General features: G+C 33.5%; 1 non-coding gene across 1 annotated transcript; it reads left to right on the top strand.

The window, feature by feature from the left end:
- The first annotated feature begins 1,349 nt into the window (after window positions 1–1,349).
- On the top strand, window positions 1,350–1,455 carry LOC145618729 (small nucleolar RNA R71). The gene has a single exon (XR_014107990.1). It is a non-coding gene; the product is annotated as a small nucleolar RNA R71 (small nucleolar RNA).
- The last annotated feature ends 19,730 nt before the right edge of the window (window positions 1,456–21,185 follow it).

Here is a 21,185-nt window from a genome sequence, read left to right as displayed (position 1 = left end):
GTTCTACAACATCGGTAAAAGGAAGAGTAAGATGAAGTTGCTTAAGCATGTCGATGAATTTCCCAAATTGCTCATCCAATTTATGCCTAGTGTGCTTTTGGGGGTAAGGAAGTCTAGGTTTGTAAACCTCATCTTGCTTCCGCTCTTTCTCCTTAGGCTTATCATTGGAAACCTCACTCATCTTTCTAGGCTCTTCATTCTTATTCTCTTCACTCAAATCATTCTCTTTTTCACTCTCCTCACTCTTCTTAGGAACACTCTCTTTAAGGACCTTACCACTCCTAGTGGTCATAGCACACATCGGTTCCCTAAAATCAACTTCTTGTGAGGGAAAAAGAGATGGACTAGCACAATCTTTCAAAGGGGTGGCTAGTTGAACAATTTGGTTCTCAAGCATCTTTCCATGAGTTAATAGGACCTCAAACATTTTGTTACAAGACAATGCGAATTCATTCAACATCCTAGATTGATCCATCATGAAATTTTCTAGCCTATTCAATTGGGATTGTTGAGTAAAGAAATCATCACCTTGGCTTTGAGTCTTTGGAGTAATTTGGGGTGGGGTGTCTCTTTGAAAATCATTTTGAAAATTTCCCCTACCTTGATTACTCCAATTACCCTTACCATGATTTTGGCCGAAATTTTGATTATGGTTACCATAACCTTGGTTATGATCCCCATATTCTTGGCCATAGCTTTGATCATTACAACAAAAGTTGTTACGGTTACCACAAAATTCTTGGGTCACACGGTTACCATTACCACTCTTTTGGTTGTAATTATCATAGCTCCCATTATTGTGATAATTCCTATTCCCAACAATCTTCTGAGCATTAAATCTAGGTCCAAAATCATTATTATCATCACAATTCACATGCACATTCTCATATCCATCATATCTATCACAAGGAACATTGGAGCAATTAGAAGCATCATGATCATTCTTGCCACATATATCACAAACCAAGCATTCTCTAATCATGCAACAAGAAGCAAAACGAGGGTTAGAGTAGGAAGATGTACCTCTCCCCTTAAATTGGGAGGGAAGACTAGAAGCTTGTGAAGGGCTCTCGAGCTTGTTCTTGAGAAAATTCACCTCCTTTCCTAACTCCGAGACCATTGTGGACAATTCGTTGATGACATAAGATTGATCGGTTGAGCAAATTGTGCTTGCCGAGTCTCTCTCTTCATCATGCCAATCCATGTAATTCCTTACCACATCATCTATTACATCCACAACCTCTTCTTCCGTCTTGTTCATGATTGGGCCTCCGGCTCCGGCATCTAGGCTCGATCTACCTTGAAAGCTCAAACCACTATAGAAGATTTGGATCACTTGATATGTTGGAATTCCGTGGTGAGGGCATTCCCTTTGGTAGTCCTTGTATCTCTCCCATGCTTCATAGAGATTCTCTCTAGGCAATTGCTTAAAACTTTGGATTAAGGCTCTAGCCTCCGCCGTCTTCTTTGGTGGGTAGAAACGGGACAAGAAAGCCTTTGTGACATCATCCCATGTCTTCAAGGAATTAGGCTTCACTTCTTTTTCTAGCCATTCCAAAGATCTTCCTATGAGAGAGAAAGGGAACAACTTAAGGCGAATAAACTCTTGAGAAACTCCATTGACATTGATAGTGTTGCAATATTTTTCAAACTCCTTAAGATGGTTCAATGGGCTCTCGTTCTTTGCCCCACCATATTGCCTTCTCTCGATCAAGGTGATCATTTCCGGCCTAATTTCAAAGTCATTCTCCGGTGATATAGGTGGAGCTATGGCGCTCTCATACCTATAAGCCCCGGGCACTCCAAGCTCCTTCAAGGTAACTCTTGAATTACTTCCCATGACTTGGGATCTACACACACAAAACTTAAAGACAATATTAGTAGCACGGCTACAAGTGTAGCCTAAGTGTAAAATCTTTTTGTATTTTATCAAAATGAAATAGACTCAAAAACAACATACACTCAAGCACCATTCCCCGGCAACGGCGCCATTTTGACGTGGCTCGGAATGGTAGGTCGTTGGGCTACCACCTTGCCCTATCAAACAATATTTATATGCTTAACCAACCCCTATTAGTCTAGCGGTAAGTCAAGGTCGAATCCCAAGGGAATGGTGTTAAATGCACGAAGTCTAGATTAAGCTATTTCGGAAACAAAAGGGGGTTTGAAGTAGAACTAGGTCTAAACTAAGTATGCAACCTTGTATTCAATTGATCTAAAGAACTAGGGCAACGGATCCACATACATTAACAATGGAATTGGTGATTTGGGAGGTCAAATTAACTAAGTCAATCGATATGAGGGAAAACTATCATGTATCCAAAAGAGCATGCTATGGTGGTTCACCTAGAGGTCTAACTAGCGTCAACTATGCTAAACTCTAACTAGGGAACATAACAAAGCACCTCAATCGTGAAATTGCAAGTCTACTAATCGATTGTCCGTGTCATAGCATACTTACAATGCAATCTAGTGTGTTAATCAAAGATGGCCAAACCTCAATTAATCACACACATGCACATGAAAAATCAACCAATTTAATCATATCATCCACTCCATCAATATTCCCCAAATTACACTATTCCATCATTCATGCATGCTTCACCATCTCCCTAGCTAGAGAACTACTCACTAGCCATGGAAATGGAAATCAAAACTACAACATTCATCAAATTAATCATCAACATGCTTGAATTCAAATATCAAACCAACAATCAATCAAAATCAATCAAAATTCAATCAATAACCAAATCAATCATCAACGATATGAAAAACTAATGAAATCAACTAAAATCAAACTTGAATTGAGATTAAGAAGAAGATCCTTACAAAACTTTGATCAAAAGATCAAATACAATGATGAATTCTTGAACAAATACCAAAGATCATGAGTTTCTCTCTCTAGTTCTTGAGTTTGTCTCTCTAAAAATTCTCCAAAAACTAACTACTAATTCAATCTAAAAACTCCCCTAAAAATAGGTAGAAATAACTATATATACAAGGAGGAGGTCGGAAATGACGCCCAAAAATAGACCCACGCAGGTGCGGGCGCTCGGAGGAGAGAGAACGGTGCGCACGGGAGCACACCCAGGGATGTGCGCCCGCACATACCCCATGTGCGCCCGCACATACCCCATGTGCGCCCGCACACACCATATGTGCGGCCGCACACGACTGATGTGCGGCCGCACACTCCTCATGTGCGCCCGCACATAGCTGCAACGCCCTCCTTTCTTCTTTGCCCTTGCTCACGAGGTGCACGCATCCTAGATGATGATGATGGAGGACGAGGTAGGCAGCAACTTCCTTGAATTTCTTGAAGAAAATGAGGCATGAGGAAGGCATTTATAAGGCCTTGAAGCATGCCCCTTTGATCCCTCTTTTGACTTGATACTTCTTGCACAAGCTTTAGGCATTAAAACAATGAAAGATCATGGAGAGGAAGCTCGGGAATCCTTGGACAATCAATTACAACCTACAAACAAAGGAGAAAACGCAAATAAAAGGGAAAAATAACAAATAAACTAGAAAAAGGCACAAAATAGAGAAACTAACTACAAAATGCATAAAATGAAGAAAATAAGAATAAAACTAAGGAAAACTAAAGAAAGGAGAGATAAAATGGAATAAAAATCATCCAAAAAGGAACCAAATGAGTGCCAAAAATGTCACTCATCAGTTTGACTTTCATTTGACTCAATTAGCTTTGTTGAATTCATTTTATTTTTGTTTGATTCAAAAAGCTTGTTTGAATGTGTTTGACTTTCATTTGATTCTAAAAGCTTGGATGAAAGTGTTTGACTTTCATTTGACTCAATAAGCTTTGTTGAATTCATTTTTCGTTTGATTCAAAAAGCTTGTTTGAATGTGTTTGACTTTCATTTGATTCTAAAAGCTTTGATGAAAGTGTTTGACTTTCATTTAACTCAATTAGCTTTGTTGAATTCATTTATTTTTGTTTGATTCAAAAAGCTTGTTTGAATGTGTTTGACTTTCATTTGATTCTAAAAGCTTTGTTGAAAGTGTATGACTTTCATTTGACTCAATTAGTTTTGTTGAATGCATTTGACTTTCATTTGAATCAAGAAGCTTTGTTTGAATGTGTTTGACTTTCATTTGATTCGAAAAGCTATGTTGAAAGTGTTTGACTTTCATTTGACTCAATTAGCTTTGTTGAAAGTGTTTGACTTTCATTTGACTCAATTAGCTTTGGTGAATTCATTTGATTTTCATTTGATTCAAAAAGCTTTGTTTGAATGAGTTTGACTTTCATTTGATTCTAAAAGCTTTGATGAATGTGTTTGACTTTCATTTAACTCAATTAGCTTTGTTGAATTCATTTTATTTTCGTTTGATTCAAATAGCTTGTTTGAATGTGTTTGACTTTAATTTGATTCTAAAAGCTTTGTTGAAAGTGTTTGACTTTCATTTGACTCAATTAGCTTTGTTGAATGCATTAGACTTTCATTTGATTTAAAAAGCTTTGTTTGAATGTGTTTGACTTTCTTTTGACTCAATTTGCTTTGTTGAATGTGTTTGACATTCATTTGACTTTATTAGCATTGTGGAATGCAATTGACTTTCATTTGATTCAAAAAGCCTTGATTGAATGTATTTGACTTTCATTTGATTCTAAACGCTTTGTTGAAAGTGTTTGACTTTCATTTGACTCAATTAGCTTTGTTGAATTCATTTTATTTTTGTTTGATTCAAAAAGCTTGTTTGAATGTGTTTGACTTTCATTTGATTCTAAAAGCTTGGATGAAAGTGTTTGATTTTCATTTGACTCAATTAGCTTTGTTGAATTCATTTTTCGTTTGATTCAAAAAGCTTGTTTGAATGTGTTTGACTTTAATTTGATTCTAAAAGCATTGTTGAAAGTGTTTGACTTTCATTTGACTCAATTAGTTTTGTTGAATGCATTTGACTTTCATTTGAATCAAGAAGCTTTGTTTAAATGTGTTTGACTTTCATTTGATTCTAAAAGCTTTGTTGAAAGTGTTTGACTTTCATTTGACTCAATTAGCTTTGTTGAATGCATTTGTCTTTCATTTGAATCAAAAAGCTTTGTTTGAATGTGTTTGACTTTCATTTGATTCTAAAAGCTTTGTTGAAAGTGTTTGACTTTCATTTGACTCAATTAGCTTTGTTGAATTCATTTGATTTTCATTTGATTCAAAAAGCTTTGTTTGAATGTGTTTGACTTTCATTTGATTCTAAAAGCTTTGATGAAAGTGTTTGACTTTCATTTAACTCAATTAGCTTTGTTGAATTCATTTTATTTTCGTTTGATTCAAAAAGCTTGTTTGAATGTGTTTGACTTTCATTTGATTCTAAAAGCTTTGTTGAAAGTGTTTGACTTTCAATTGACTCAATTAGCTTTGTTGAATGTATTTGACTTTCATTTGAATCAAAATGTTTTGTTTGAATTGTTTGACTTTCATTTGACTCAATTAGATTTGTTGAAAGTGTTTGACTTTCATTTGACTAAATTAGCTTTGTTGAATGCATTTGACTTTCATTTGATTCAAAAAGCTTTGTTTGAATGTGTTTGACTTTCTTTTGACTCAATTTGCTTTGTTGAATGTGTTTGACTTTCATTTGACTTAATTAGCATTGTGGAATGCAATTGACTTTCATTTGATTCAAAAAGCCTTGATTGAATGTAATTGACTTTCATTTGTTTCTAAACAATTTGTTGAAAGTGTTTGACTTTCATTTGACTCAATTAGCTTTGTTGAATTCATTTTATATTCGTTTGATTCAAAAAGCTTGTTTGAATGTGTTTGACTTTCATTTGATTCTAAAAGCTTTGTTTAAAGTGTTTGACTTTCATTTGACTCAATTAGCTTTGTTGAATGCATTTGACTTTCATTTGAATTAAAAAGTTTTGTTTGAATGTGTTTGACTTTCATTTGACTCAATTAGCTTTGTTGAAAGTGTTTGACTTTCATTTGACTCAATTAGCTTTGTTGAATGCATTTGACTTTCATTTGATTTAAAAAGCTTTGTTTGAATGTGTTTGACTTTCTTTTGACTCAATTTGCTTTGTTGAATGTGTTTAATTTTCATTTGACTTAATTAGCATTCTGGAATGCAATTGACTTTCAATTGATTCCAAACGCTTTGTTGAAAGTCTTTGACTTTCATATGACTCAATTAGCTTTGTTGAATTCATTTGATTTTCATTTGATTCAAAAAGCTTTGTTTGAATGTGTTTGACTTTCATTTGATTCTAAAAGCTTTGATGAAAGTGTTTGACTTTCATTTGACTCAATTAGCTTTCTTGAATTCATTTTATTTTCGTTTGATTCAAAAAGCTTGTTTGAATGTGTTTGACTTTCATTTGATTCTAAAAGCTTTGTTTAAAGTGTTTGACTTTTATTTTGACTCAATTAACTTTGTTGAATGAATTTGACTTTAATATGAATCAAAAAGTTTTTTTTGAATGTGTTTTACTTTCATTTGACTCAATTAGCTTTGTTGAAAATGTTTGACTTTCATTTGACTCAATTAGCTTTGTTGAATTCATTTGATTTTCATCTGATTTAAAAAGCTTTGTTTGAACGTGTTTGACTTTCATTTGATTCTAAAAGCTTTGATGAAAGTGTTTGACTTTCATTTAACTCAATTAGCTTTGTTGAATTCATTTTATTTTCGTTTGATTCCAAAAGCTTGTTTGAATGTGTTTGACTTTCATTTGATTCTAAAAGCTTTGTTGAAAGTGTTTGACTTTCATTTGACTCAATTAGCTTTGTTGATTGTATTTGACTTTCATTTGAATCAAAAAGTTTTGTTTGAATTGTTTGACTTTCATTTGACTCAATTAGCTTTGTTGAAAGTGTTTGACTTTCATTTGACTCAATTAGCTTTGTTGAATGCATTTGACTTTCATTTGATTCAAAAAGCTTTGTTTGAATGTGTTTGACTTTCTTTTGACTCAATTTGCTTTGTTGAATGTGTTTGACTTTCATTTGACTTAATTAGCATTGTGGAATGCAATTGACTTTCATTTGATTCAAAAAGCTTTGATTGAATGTATTTGATTTTCATTTGATTCTAAACGCTTTGTTGAAAGTGTTTGACTTTCATTTGACTTAATTAGCTTTGTTGAATTCATTTTATATTCGTTTGATTCAAAAAGCTTGTTTGAATGTGTTTGACTTTCATTTGATTCTAAAAGCTTTGATGAAAGTGTTTGACTTTCATTTGACTCAATTAGCTTTGTTGAATTCATTTTATTTTCGTTTGATTCAAAAAGCTTGTTTGAATGTGTTTGACTTTCATTTGATTCTAAAAGCTTTGATGAAAGTGTTTGACTTTCATTTGACTCAATTAGCTTTGTTGAATTCGTTTTATTTTCGTTTGATTCAAAAAGCATGTTTGAATGTGTTTGACTTTCATTTGATTCTAAAAGCTTTGATGAAAGTGTTTGACTTTTATTTGACTCAATTAGCTTTGTTGAATTCATTTTATTTTCGTTTGATTCAAATAGCTTGTTTGAATGTGTTTGACTTTAATTTGATTCTAAAAGCTTTGTTGAAAGTGTTTGACTTTCATTTGACTCAATTAGTTTTGTTGAATGCATTTGACTTTCATTTGAATCAAGAAGCTTTGTTTGAATGTGTTTGACTTTCATTTGATTCTAAAAGCTTTGATGAAAGTGTTTGACTTTCATTTAACTCAATTAGCTTTGTTGAATTCATTTTATTTTCGTTTGATTCAAAAAGCTTGTTTGAATGTGTTTGACTTTCATTTGATTCTAAAAGCTTTGTTGAAAGTGTTTGACTTTCAATTGACTCAATTAGCTTTGTTGAATGCATTTGACTTACATTTGAATCAAAAAGCTTTGTTTGAATGTGTTTGACTTTCATTTGATTCTAAAAGCTTTGTTGAAAGTGTTTGACTTTCATTTGACTCAATTAGCTTTGTTGAATGTATTTGACTTTCATTTGAATCAAAAAGTTTTGTTTGAATTGTATGACTTTCATTTGACTCAATTAGCTTTGTTGAAAGTGTTTGACTTCCATTTGACTCAATTACCTTTGTTGAATGCATTTGACTTTCATTTGATTCAAAAAGCTTTGTTTGAATGTGTTTGACTTTCTTTTGACTCAATTTGCTTTGTTGAATGTGTTTGACTTTCATTTGACTTAATTAGCATTGTGGAATGCAATTGACTTTCATTTGATTCAAAAAGCTTTGATTGAATGTATTTGACTTTCATTTGTTTCTAAACGCTTTGTTGAAAGTGTTTGACTTTCATTTGACTCAATTAGCTTTGTTGAATTCATTTGATTTTCATTTGATTCAAAAAGCTTTGTTTGAATGTGTTTGACTTTCATTTGATTCTAAAAGCTTTGATGAAAGTGTTTGACTTTCATTTAACTCAATTAGCTTTGTTGAATTCATTTTATTTTCGTTTGATTCAAAAAGCTTGTTTGAATGTGTTTGACTTTCATTTGATTCTAAAAGCTTTGTTGAAAGTGTTTGACTTTCATTTGACTCAATTAGCTTTGTTGAATGCATTTGACTTTCATTTGAATCAAAAAGTTTGTTTGAATTGTTTGACTTTCATTTGACTCAATTAGCTTTGTTGAAAGTGTTTGACTTTCATTTGACTCAATTAGCTTTGTTGAATGCATTTGAATTTCATTTGATTCAAAAAGCTTTGTTTGAAAGTGTTTGACTTTCTTTTGACTCAATTTACTTTGTTGAATGTGTTTGACTTCCATTTGACTTAATTAGCATTGTGGAATGCAATTGACTTTTCATTTGATTCAAAAAACTTTGATTGAATGTATTTGACTTTCATTTTATTCTAAACGCTTTGTTGAAAGTGTTTGACTTTCATTTGACTCAATTAGCTTTGTTGAATTCATTTTATATTCGTTTGATTCAAAAAGCTTGTTTGAATGTGTTTGACTTTCATTTGATTCTAAAAGCTTTGATGAAAGTGTTTGACTTTCATTTGACTCAATTAGCTTTGTTGAATTCATTTTATTTTCGTTTGATTCAAAATGCTTGTTTGAATGTGTTTGACTTTAATTTGATTCTAAAAGCTTTGTTGAAAGTGTTTGACTTTCATTTGACTCAACTAGTTTTGTTGAATGCATTTGACTTTCATTTGAATCAAGAAGCTTTGTTTGAATGTGTTTGACTTTCATTTGATTCTAAAAGCTTTGTTGAAAGTGTTTGACTTTCATTTGACTCAATTAGCTTTGTTGAATGCATTTGACTTTCATTTGATTCTAAACGCTTTGTTGAAAGTGTTTGACTTTCATTTGACTCAATTAGCATTGTTGAATTTATTTGATTTTCATTTGATTCAAAAAGCTTTGTTTGAATGTGTTTGACTTTCATTTGATTCTAAAAGCTTTGATGAAAGTGTTTGACATTCATTTGACTCAATTAGCTTTGTTGAATTCATTTTATTTTCGTTTGATTCAAAAAGCTTGTTTGAATGTGTTTGACTTTCATTTGATTCTAAAAGCTTTGTTTAAAGTGTTTGACTTTCATTTGACTTAATTAGCTTTGTTGAAAGTGTTTGACTTTCATTTGACTCAATTAGCTTTGTTGAATTCATTTTATTTTCGTTTGATTAAAAAAGCATGTTTGAATGTGTTTGACTTTCATTTGATTCTAAAAGCTTGGATGAAAGTGTTTGACTTTCATTTGACTCAATTAGCTTTGTTGAATTCATTTTTCGTTTGATTCAAAAAGCTTTTTTGAATGTGTTTGACTTTAATTTGATTCTAAAAGCTTTGTTGAAAGTGTTTGACTTTCATTTGACTCAATTAGTTTTGTTGAATACATTTGACTTTCATTTGAATCAAGAAGCTTTGTTTGAATGTGTTTGACTTTCATTTGATTCGAAAAGCTTTGTTGAAAGTGTTTGACTTTCATTTGACTCAATTAGCTTTGTTGAATGCATTTGACTTTCATTTGAATCAAAAAGCTTTGTTTGAATGTGTTTGACTTTCATTTGATTCTAAAAGCTTTGTTGAAAGTGTTTGACTTTCATTTGACTCAATTAGCTTTGTTGATCATTTGATTTTCATTGATTCAAAAAGCTTGTTTGAATGTGTTTGACTTTCATTTGATTCTAAAAGCTTTGTTTAAAGTGTTTGACTTTCATTTCACTCAATTAGCTTTGTTGAAAGTGTTTGACTTTCATTTGACTCAATTAGCTTTGTTGAATTCATTTGATTTTCATTTGATTCAAAAAGCTTTGTTTAAAGTGTTTGACTTTCATTTGACTTAATTAGCTTTGTTGAAAGTGTTTGACTTTCATTTGACTCAATTAGCTTTGTTGAATTCATTTTATTTTCGTTTGATTCAAAAAGCATGTTTGAATGTGTTTGACTTTCATTTGATTCTAAAAGCTTTGTTGAAAGTGTTTGACTTTCATTTGACTCAAAAAGTTTTGTTTGAATTGTTTGACTTTCATTTGACTCAATTAGCTTTGTTGAAAGTGTTTGACTTTCATTTGACTCAATTAGCTTTGTTGAATGCATTTGACTTTCATTTGATTCAAAAAGCTTTGTTTGAATGTGTTTGACTTTCTTTTGACTCAATTTACTTTGTTGAATGTGTTTGACTTTCATTTGACTTAATTAGCATTGTGGAATGCAATTGACTTTTCATTTGATTCAAAAAACTTTGATTGAATGTATTTGACTTTCATTTGATTCTAAACGCTTTGTTGAAAGTGTTTGACTTTCATTTGACTCAATTAGCTTTGTTGAATTCATTTTATATTCGTTTGATTCAAAAAGCTTGTTTGAATGTGTTTGACTTTCATTTGATTCTAAAAGCTTTGATGAAAGTGTTTGACTTTCATTTGACTCAATTAGCTTTGTTGAATTCATTTTATTTTCGTTTGAATCAAAAAGCTTGTTTGAATGTGTTTGACTTTAATTTGATTCTAAAAGCTTTGTTGAAAGTGTTTGACTTTCATTTGACTCAATTAGTTTTGTTGAATGCATTTGACTTTCATTTGAATCAAGAAGCTTTGTTTGAATGTGTTTGACTTTCATTTGATTCTAAAAGCTTTGTTGAAAGTGTTTGACTTTCATTTGACTCAATTAGCTTTGTTGAATGCATTGACTTTCATTTGATTCTAAACGCTTTGTTGAAAGTGTTTGACTTTCATTTGACTCAATTAGCTTTGTTGAATTCATTTGATTTTCATTTGATTCAAAAAGCTTTGTTTGAATGTGTTTGACTTTCATTTGATTCTAAAAGCTTTGATGAAAGTGTTTGACTTTCATTTGACTCAATTAGCTTTGTTGAATTCATTTTATTTTCGTTTGATTCAAAAAGCTTGTTTGAATGTGTTTGACTTTCATTTGATTCTAAAAGCTTTGATGAAAGTGTTTGACTTTCATTTGACTCAATTAGCTTTGTTGAATTCGTTTTATTTTCGTTTGATTAAAAAAGCATGTTTGAATGTGTTTGACTTTCATTTGATTCTAAAAGCTTTGATGAAAGTGTTTGAGTTTTATTTGACTCAATTAGCTTTGTTGAATTCATTTTATTTTCTTTTGATTCAAATAGCTTGTTTGAATGTGTTTGACTTTAATTTGATTCTAAAAGCTTTGTTGAAAGTGTTTGACTTTCATTTGACTCAATTAGTTTTGTTGAATGCATTTGACTTTCATTTGAATCAAGAAGCTTTGTTTGAATGTGTTTGACTTTCATTTGATTCTAAAAGCTTTGGTGAAAGTGTTTGACTTTCATTTCACTCAATTAGTTTTGTTGAATGCATTTGACTTTCATTTGAATCAAGAAGCTTTGTTTGAATGTGTTTGACTTTCATTTGATTCTAAAAGCTTTGTTGAAAGTGTTTGACTTTCATTTGACTCAATTAGCTTTGTTGAATGCATTTGACTTACATTTGAATCAAAAAGCTTTGTTTGAATGTGTTTGACTTTCATTTGATTCTAAAAGCTTTGTTGAAAGTGTTTGACTTTCATTTGACTCAATTAGCTTTGTTGAATGCATTTGACTTTCATTTGATTCTAAACGCTTTGTTGAAAGTGTTTGACTTTCATTTGACTCAATTAGCATTGTTGAATTCATTTGATTTTCATTTGATTCAAAAAGCTTTGTTTGAATGTGTTTGACTTTCATTTGATTCTAAAAGCTTTGATGAAAGTGTTTGACATTCATTTGACTCAATTAGCTTTGTTGAATTCATTTTATTTTCGTTTGATTCAAAAAGCTTGTTTGAATGTGTTTGACTTTCATTTGATTCTAAAAGCTTTGTTTAAAGTGTTTGACTTTCATTTGACTTAATTAGCTTTGTTGAAAGTGTTTGACTTTCATTTGACTCAATTAGCTATGTTGAATTCATTTTATTTTCGTTTGATTAAAAAAGCATGTTTGAATGTGTTTGACTTTCATTTGATTCTAAAAGCTTGGATGAAAGTGTTTGACTTTCATTTGACTCAATTAGCTTTGTTGAATTCATTTTTCGTTTGATTCAAAAAGCTTTTTTGAATGTGTTTGACTTTAATTTGATTCTAAAAGCTTTGTTGAAAGTGTTTGACTTTCATTTGACTCAATTAGTTTTGTTGAATGCATTTGACTTTCATTTGAATCAAGAAGCTTTGTTTGAATGTGTTTGACTTTCATTTGATTCGAAAAGCTTTGTTGAAAGTGTTTGACTTTCATTTGACTCAATTAGCTTTGTTGAATGCATTTGACTTTCATTTGAATCAAAAAGCTTTGTTTGAATGTGTTTGACTTTCATTTGATTCTAAAAGCTTTGTTGAAAGTGTTTGACTTTCATTTGACTCAATTAGCTTTGTTGAATGCATTTGACTTTCATGTGAATCAAAAAGTTTTGTTTGAATTGTTTGACTTTCATTTGACTTAATTAGCTTTGTTGAAAGTGTTTGACTTTCATTTGACTCAATTAGCTTTGTTGAATGCATTTGACTTTCATTTGATTCAAAAAGCTTTGTTTGAATGTGTTTGACTTTCTTTTGACTCAATTTACTTTGTTGAATGTGTTTGACTTTCATTTGACTTAATTAGCATTGTGGAATGCAATTGACTTTTCATTTGATTCAAAAAACTTTGATTGAATGTATTTGACTTTCATTTGATTCTAAACGCTTTGTTGAAAGTGTTTGACTTTCATTTGACTCAATTAGCTTTGTTGAATTCATTTTATATTCGTTTGATTCAAAAAGCTTGTTTGAATGTGTTTGACTTTCATTTGATTCTAAAAGCTTTGATGAAAGTGTTTGACTTTCATTTGACTCAATTAGCTTTGTTGAATTCATTTTATTTTCGTTTGAATCAAAAAGCTTGTTTGAATGTGTTTGACTTTAATTTGATTCTAAAAGCTTTGTTGAAAGTGTTTGACTTTCATTTGACTCAATTAGTTTTGTTGAATGCATTTGACTTTCATTTGAATCAAGAAGCTTTGTTTGAATGTGTTTGACTTTCATTTGATTCTAAAAGCTTTGTTGAAAGTGTTTGACTTTCATTTGACTCAATTAGTTTTGTTGAATGCATTTGACTTTCATTTGAATCAAGAAGCTTTGTTTGAATGTGTTTGACTTTCATTTGATTCTAAAAGCTTTGTTGAAAGTGTTTAACTTTCATTTGACTCAATTAGCTTTGTTGAATGCATTGACTTTCATTTGATTCTAAACGCTTTGTTGAAAGTGTTTGACTTTCATTTGACTCAATTAGCTTTGTTGAATTCATTTGATTTTCATTTGATTCAAAAAGCTTTGTTTGAATGTGTTTGACTTTCATTTGATTCTAAAAGCTTTGATGAAAGTGTTTGACTTTCATTTGACTCAATTAGCTTTGTGTAGACACCCATTTATGTCTCCCCAAAACCAAACCCAGTGATGAATGCCTTGTACGTCGAAACATAATCGAATTAGGTGAAAGTGGTTCGAAAGTCAAGTGTCGCGGTTTAGTTTTAATTAATTTCTTTTCTCTCTGTTTTTGAAAATGACTTTATTTATTTGAAAACGTCCATTTCAGTTTATTTTGGTCCATGATTAAGGTCCAATAATAGTGTAGTTGGATGGGGCTTGAAAAGACCCTTTCCAACGATATATTATAAGCCCAATTCCGATGAATATTGAGGAAGTTATGGCCAAAATACTAAACTGGGCCCGGAGTTCTATTTTAATGCGGCCCAATGATCTAGAGGAGGGCCCAATGTTAATTATTATTCCTAAAGCTATTAGGATTAATTATAGTTTTCTAGAAGTTTCTAGAAAGTTCTTCTTAGTTCTAATATTGATAGGATTAATAGTTAATTATCTTTAAAGGTTTTTTATTTGGAATAAAATATTGTTTTATTATCCTAAAAATGTATTTCATCTTCTGTACGGATTCCGTAGATCAAGTTGATTAAAGATCGGATTCTGTGTAAAGATAAAAACGCGCTTATACAGGCTGTCGCCACGCGACAGACCCTGTCGCCTCGCGACAGACATTGTCGCGTCGCGACAGAGTCCAGTCTTGGCGACAGCGTGGAGTTTTATTCCATATCAAATTCCGTGTTTTTCCGGATTATTTTCATTATAAATAGTGTCCGGATTCCCTGTTTTCAGAATCATCAACTTTCATCAACAACAATCAATTCTTTCTCTCTTTTCTCTCTTGAGCACTTTATGTTTTCTTTCTCTCTTTTCTAGTTTTACATATTCCGCATACATTAGACTTAGAGTCATCTAGCCAAGTTCGAAGTTGCCTTCGCCCTAGACGTACAAGGTTTGATAATTTCTGAGGGTTTGGTCCAAAACTAGTCAAAACTTTATTTAATTTTGATTTCAATTTAATTCTTTAATTGTTCTTTATTTGATTTTCATTGAAGTTTACTAACTTGTGTATTTTGTTATTAGAAAGAGGTACGAGGCTTCCAAGTAAGTAGATTAGCTTACTCCCTATTTCTTTCACAATGTAGATTGCATGCTTATTATTGTTTAATTCCTAGTATCATGTTAGGATGCTTTTAATGATTTCTAGTGTCATGTTAGGATGTTATTTTATGCTTTCTAGTATCATGTTTAGGGTGCCTCTTATCTTTTCTTATATCATGATATCATGTTAGTACCATGTTAGGTTTAAAGCTTCGATCTTTATTGTTTAGTGACATGCTAGGATTTGTTATTAATCTTGTTAGTATCATGCCTAGGATCTTGCTATTATTATTAAGCTTTATTATACCTTATCATGTTATTATCATCGTTATTTAATATTGTTTATTATTATGTTGCTTGATATTTTATTGTTATTGCTTGATCACGCCTTTTATGCAGGTTTAAAGGGAATTTGTACTTGAAATCACGCTTAATAAGATAATTAATAATTTGGTTTAGGCTAATGTGATTTTAACTCAAGTGATCGCAAATAATAGTATTATTTGTGCATTAATATTCAACCAACATAGATAAACAGGGTAGGTTTAATATAATGTTTGTATGTTATTCGAAAAGCGCGCATGAATACGAGCAGAACAAAGTAGAGGCCTATTTTTATAGGGCGGGTCCTTTCTTTTGTAGATTGGATTCGTACCCTCATCCCCGGACCCTGTTTGGTTCAAGACCTTATGGAGTAGTTGATGGTCCTTTTGGATTGTCTTTTGGGTACATGTTCCTTAAAACTTGTTGGCGACTCGTTTTAGCTCTTTGTCTTTCCCTTTGGAACGCCACCGTACTTTAGTGTATGATCACAGTGGGGTTCAAGTTTGGGGTTATCATAATGCTTGAAATATTCCCTACAGTTTTTGGCGACTCTGCTGGGGAGGATTTCTATTTATATTCCTGAAATTTATTTAATTTTGGCAATTATTTAGAATGAGCGGATGAGACTCGAAAAATTCTAAGTATTTCATGTGCGTGATTTGATTAACATTATTGTCATATGCATTAAAAGGTCCTCATGGGAGCACCCCATGAGTCAATCCATAGGAATTTTACACGTAGGAAATTTGGGAAATATCTTTCATGACTAGAATCGAAAAAATAATACGAAAACTGGAAAATTCGAAGAACACAGAAACTTGCCAAGGCATGTAGGAACTAGCGTCTAGAAAGCAGGGCTTGTCGCCCGTAAAAAGTTTCTGTCGCCTGGCGACAGAGACTTTTTTGCGGCGACAGTCCCTGTTGTCTGGCGCCAAGTTCTTCCAATACCGAGCCAGGGTTCTGTCTTCTTGCTTTGACCTTTTCTAGTGTTGTTGGCTCGATTTTGCTTATTGATTGAATCGTTTTCTCACTTTTCTGAAACCCATATGTGTTCTACATATGGATATAACCCTCTGGGGGTTCCTTGCTTCGCCTGCCCAATGGAGTATTCCACTATTTTGTGCAAAGCTCAGATTTGGGGACGTGTAAGTCTTGTGAATCTATCCGACCATGGCGTCGAGTCCGGTCTCACACCGCACTCGCGGAATCTTGTCCATTCGCTCCAACCCTCTTGGCAGGCTTGTGTGCAATGCATGTGGATTCTTAACCATGGACCTTCTTTTGACTCAACCCATATCCTCGAACTTTAGAGAACTAGAGCCATGGTTAGGTTGCAAACTCATCTTGTGACTATGTGAACTATGTGTACCTCTTGCTTGAATATATTATATGTGCGCTAACCGTTTGTTTGACTTGTGTTCAAGACTAATAAATTGACTAATGACTAAAAGGACTTTGTCTAACTAATTAATTAATTAATCTTGAATTAATTAAAGACTAATAATTTAATCAATTCGACTTAGTACGACTTTAGGCATGTCCACTTAGAGTAAAATTACTGGAAACAGTCCAGATTAATGTTCCAGCAATGGCGCAGAAGTTTGGACTGTGGCGCTGCAGTTTAGTGTCTGTCGCCTGGCGACAATTTTGTCGTCTGGCGACAGGCTCTAAACAGTGGCGACAGTTCTGTTGTTTTGGCAACAGTCCAGTTTTCTTACTCGAGTCATCACAATGAGTCTAATTAATGGATCTGCTAATCGAATTAATCAATTTGTTAGTTATTTAAACCATGTTCAAGTCTTTAATTGAATTTAGGCATCTAAAAGTCTCATGGTTACACACTAGTAGTCAATGCATGTCACTCACATTCACATAAAGCACACACATAACATGTTTGTCACGTTATAACCATGATTAGAGAGTCTTGAATGCGTGTTTTCCGTCATTTTTTTTGGGGGGGGGGGGGTAAGTCGGATATTAATCCTCCAATATAATTTCCCTTAATATATACATAATATATACCCCATCATTTTTTTTTATTATAAACATAAAGTCAAGTCAATTAGAGTCAAATATTAAAAGAAATATGGTTTAAATTACAGCGCGTGGTCAAGAAAGGAAGGGCGTTTAATCAAAGACAACACTTTCGTTCAAGTCTTACTTTTCGACAAACCAATCGGTAGGAAAAGAAAGGCTAAGAAGGCAATGGCTAGTCAAGAAGAACTTAATGAAGTCAGGGGACAGGTAGCCAACTTGGCTGAGATGTTGCAAAACCTATCACTGCAAATTAACAATCCTGAGAAACAGAAACAAATGGACCTAATCCAGGAAAGTTTGGGCAAGCTATCCAATGATTTCAGATTTCAAGAGATTAGCTCTCAAGGGGTCTCGGTGGATAAGGATCTCCTTCCACAAAAATTCAATCCCAACGACATCCCTAAGTTTAAGGCTATGGATAATCCTTACCTTCATTTAAGGGCTTTTGAAACTGTAATGGGTATTAAGGGAATAGATAGGAAAGCTTTCCATTCTGTATTCTCGTTGTCCTTGGAAGCTGTATGTCAACAGTGGTACTTTTCACTTGATAAAGAAAAGACCTCTAGTTGGGAATCTATTGTGACCGCTTTCATTGAAAGGTACAAATGCAATATACAAGTTGAAACCGATCACAGAGAATTAGAAATGCTGAAACAAAAAGAAAATGAAGGTTTTACCTCCTTTTTCAATAAATGGAGGGAAACCACTGCAAAAATGGTTGAAGTGCCTAGTGAAAAGGAATCCGTTAGGATGTTCATTAAGAACCTCCAAGAAAAATATTCCAAGCATCTAAAATACCAAAGCAACCTAAACACATTCAAAGCAGTATATGACATTGGAATTAACATTGAGGATGACCTCACTAAACAAAAACTTGCTAGTAATAGCTCAAGTAGTGGCTGGAAAAATAAGAAGAACGACAATCCTTCTTCATCTAAATCTACCCACTCAAATAATGTTAGCACTTTAAAGATTTGGTTCAACGCTTGATTGATGAGAAAAAGCTAGTTCAACTACCACAGGATGCCACAATAAATGGAGTATCGGACAGTGATGATGAGGATGTTTACCTTAAAGACATTGAAGAAACTCCTCTATCAATAATTTATCCAGTAAGTGACATATGGGATGAGGAAGATTCACCTATAGATGTTCTCACTAGATCCGGGAAAGTACAACCTCCCATTCCAACACAGCCCATACCTTCTATCCAACAAATTCCCATGCCTATCATAGAAGACAACGATGTTGTCAAACAGTTGAAAAAGACTAAGGTAGAGATGAACGTATGGAAGCTTTTAGCCACGTCTCGAGAGCATAAAATAGAAGTTATGGATGCTTTGGCTAAAGTAGGTATTGATTCGGACACCACTCCTGAGGGACTCGCAAACTTTCTCACGAGTGATCTCCCAAGTCCAATTAATCTAGTCACCTTTTCAGATAAAGATCTACCCCCGGAAGGTGACAAACACAATAAGGCTCTAAATCTCACGGTCATATGCAAAAGAATGAATGTCCCTATGACCCTTGTCGATAATGGTTCAGCAATTAACGTATGCCCTCTTAGAACCGCCAGGATGCTGGGAATAAGAGATGAAGATTTATCCCCATCAACCCAAGGAATAAGAGCCTATGATAATTCACGACGACAGGCATTAGGGACAATCACTATGAATATAACAGCAGGCGCAATTGAACATGCCACTACGTTTCAAGTAGTAGATATCAAAGCTTCTTTCAACCTGCTACTAGGACGCCCTTGGCTTCATGATCTAAAGGCCGTCCCTTCATCTCTTCATCAACAAGTAAAGGCTATAGTGGGAGGCATTCCAATCACCATCGATGCTTCACCTATGAGGATCAAAACAATAGAAAATCCACTAATTAATGTGGAACATGATAAAGATGACGAAGATTTGTGGGGCTTTAGCGAAGAGGTCTCCTTAATAGAGGAAGACGAAAGGACCCCTCTTCCTTATGACCTCCACTCAAACATGGTGACAAATGCTATCCTAAGAAAACAAGGACACTTTCCCGGAATGACTCTAGGAAAGAAAAAGGGAATAGCTAAACACATGGTTTTTCCTAGCCTTCCTAGATTGGATACTTTCGGACTTGGTTTCGAACCAACTCGCGAAGATTTCAAATGGGCCCAGGAAAAATTAAAGGCACGAAGAGATGCCCGCATACAAAAAAGGGAAATACCCATGGACCAATATCCTCTCACTTTAAATGGACAATTTATAAGAGAAGGAGAGGATTACCCTTGTCATGAATTTCCCGAACCCTTTGTCGTGAATTGTATAAGGCAGCCTGGATTTGAAATCTTCTTGGATTGTTGTTTCCTAGACGAGATCCCAGCTCCAACATATAAGGAAAAAGCACCTCCTTGTTTTGACTTTAATGTCATGGGACTCCTCTTTGGAAGGGAAAAGAACGAACCAAAACATGTGGAGGATAATTCATCACTTATCCAAGCAGTGCTTCAAAGCGAAAATTTCGATCCTTCCAAACTTATCACTCCTGTAGAAGATCAAGAGCGTGGATGGCGCAAGACGGTGAGAATCATCACTACAAGTGGAAGGGAGATTTCAGTAACCACAGGACAAGGACCAATTTTCGAAGAGTCGTCTGAGTCAGAGTCTGAATTAGAGTCTCCCCCTATTGAGTCTTCTAAGTCCTTAGTTGTAGCATCTTCCTCTTCTTCTCCTACTCCTAGGATAGTTAGTAATCAAATCCCGACGGATATTTCTTTATTTGATGTAATGATTTCCGAGTTCAATAATATGTCTTCTTCCCCTTATCTCTCTTGTTTTTCTTTATCTAAAGATGACGAACATTGCTTGGCTAATGATGAAAATGACAAAGAAATTATTAAAGCAATGGAAACACTTGAAAATAAAACGCCAATAATTGAGGATACAGAAACGGTTGACATCTCAAAAGATCCAACCATTAAAAGAGAAGTTAAAATCGGATTGACATTAAACAAAGAAGAAAGAACCGATTTAATTAATCTACTAAAAGAATTTATCGATGTATTTGCTTGGTCATACGAAGATATGCCAGGCATTAATAGAGAAATAGCTCAACACACTATACCATTAATTCCAGGAATGAAACCTGTAAAACAAAAGTTACGTCGAATGAAACCCGACGTAGCCCTTAAAATAAAAGAAGAAGTACAAAAACAAATAACTGCAGGTTTTATTCGGGTATCCAAATACCCCGAATGGGTCGCTAATGTGGTCCCAGTTCCGAAAAAAGATGGTAGAGTTCGAATGTGTGTCGACTATCGAGATTTAAACAAGGCAAGTCCAAAGGACGACTTCCCTTTGCCACACATCGATATTTTGGTAGATAATACGGCAAACCATGCACTTCTCTCGTTTTTGGATGGATACGCAGGGTACAATCAAATCCTCATGGCCGAAGAAGATATGGAGAAGACAACATTCATAACACCGTGGGGTACTTATTGCTATACGGTAATGCCATTCGGACTAAAAAACGCGGGTGCCACTTACCAACGAGCAGCAACTGCCCTACTCCACGATATGATGCATAAGGAGGTGGAAGTCTATGTGGATGATATGATTGTAAAATCAAAAGACCGTCAAGGACATCCAATAGCCTTAAAGAAATTCTTCGAAAGACTAAGAAAGTACAACATGAGGCTAAACCCTTCTAAATGTGCTTTTGGGGTTACGTCAGGGAAACTTTAAGGCTATGTCATAAGTTCTCGAGGAATAGAAATAGATCCTACAAAGATAAAAGCAATCATGTCCATGCCACCGCCCAAAACCGAAAAACAAATTCGAGGATTTATTGGCCGGTTGCAATATATAAGTAGGTTCATATCTAAGTTGACAACAATATGCGAACCAATATTTAAGAAGCTCAAGAAAAATGTACCAATTATAT

Source organism: Chenopodium album, chromosome 26, assembly GCF_948465745.1.
Source record: "Chenopodium album chromosome 26, dcCheAlbu1.1, whole genome shotgun sequence".
NCBI lineage: Eukaryota > Viridiplantae > Streptophyta > Magnoliopsida > Caryophyllales > Amaranthaceae > Chenopodium > Chenopodium album.
This window is presented reverse-complemented; position numbering and strand designations above follow the sequence as displayed.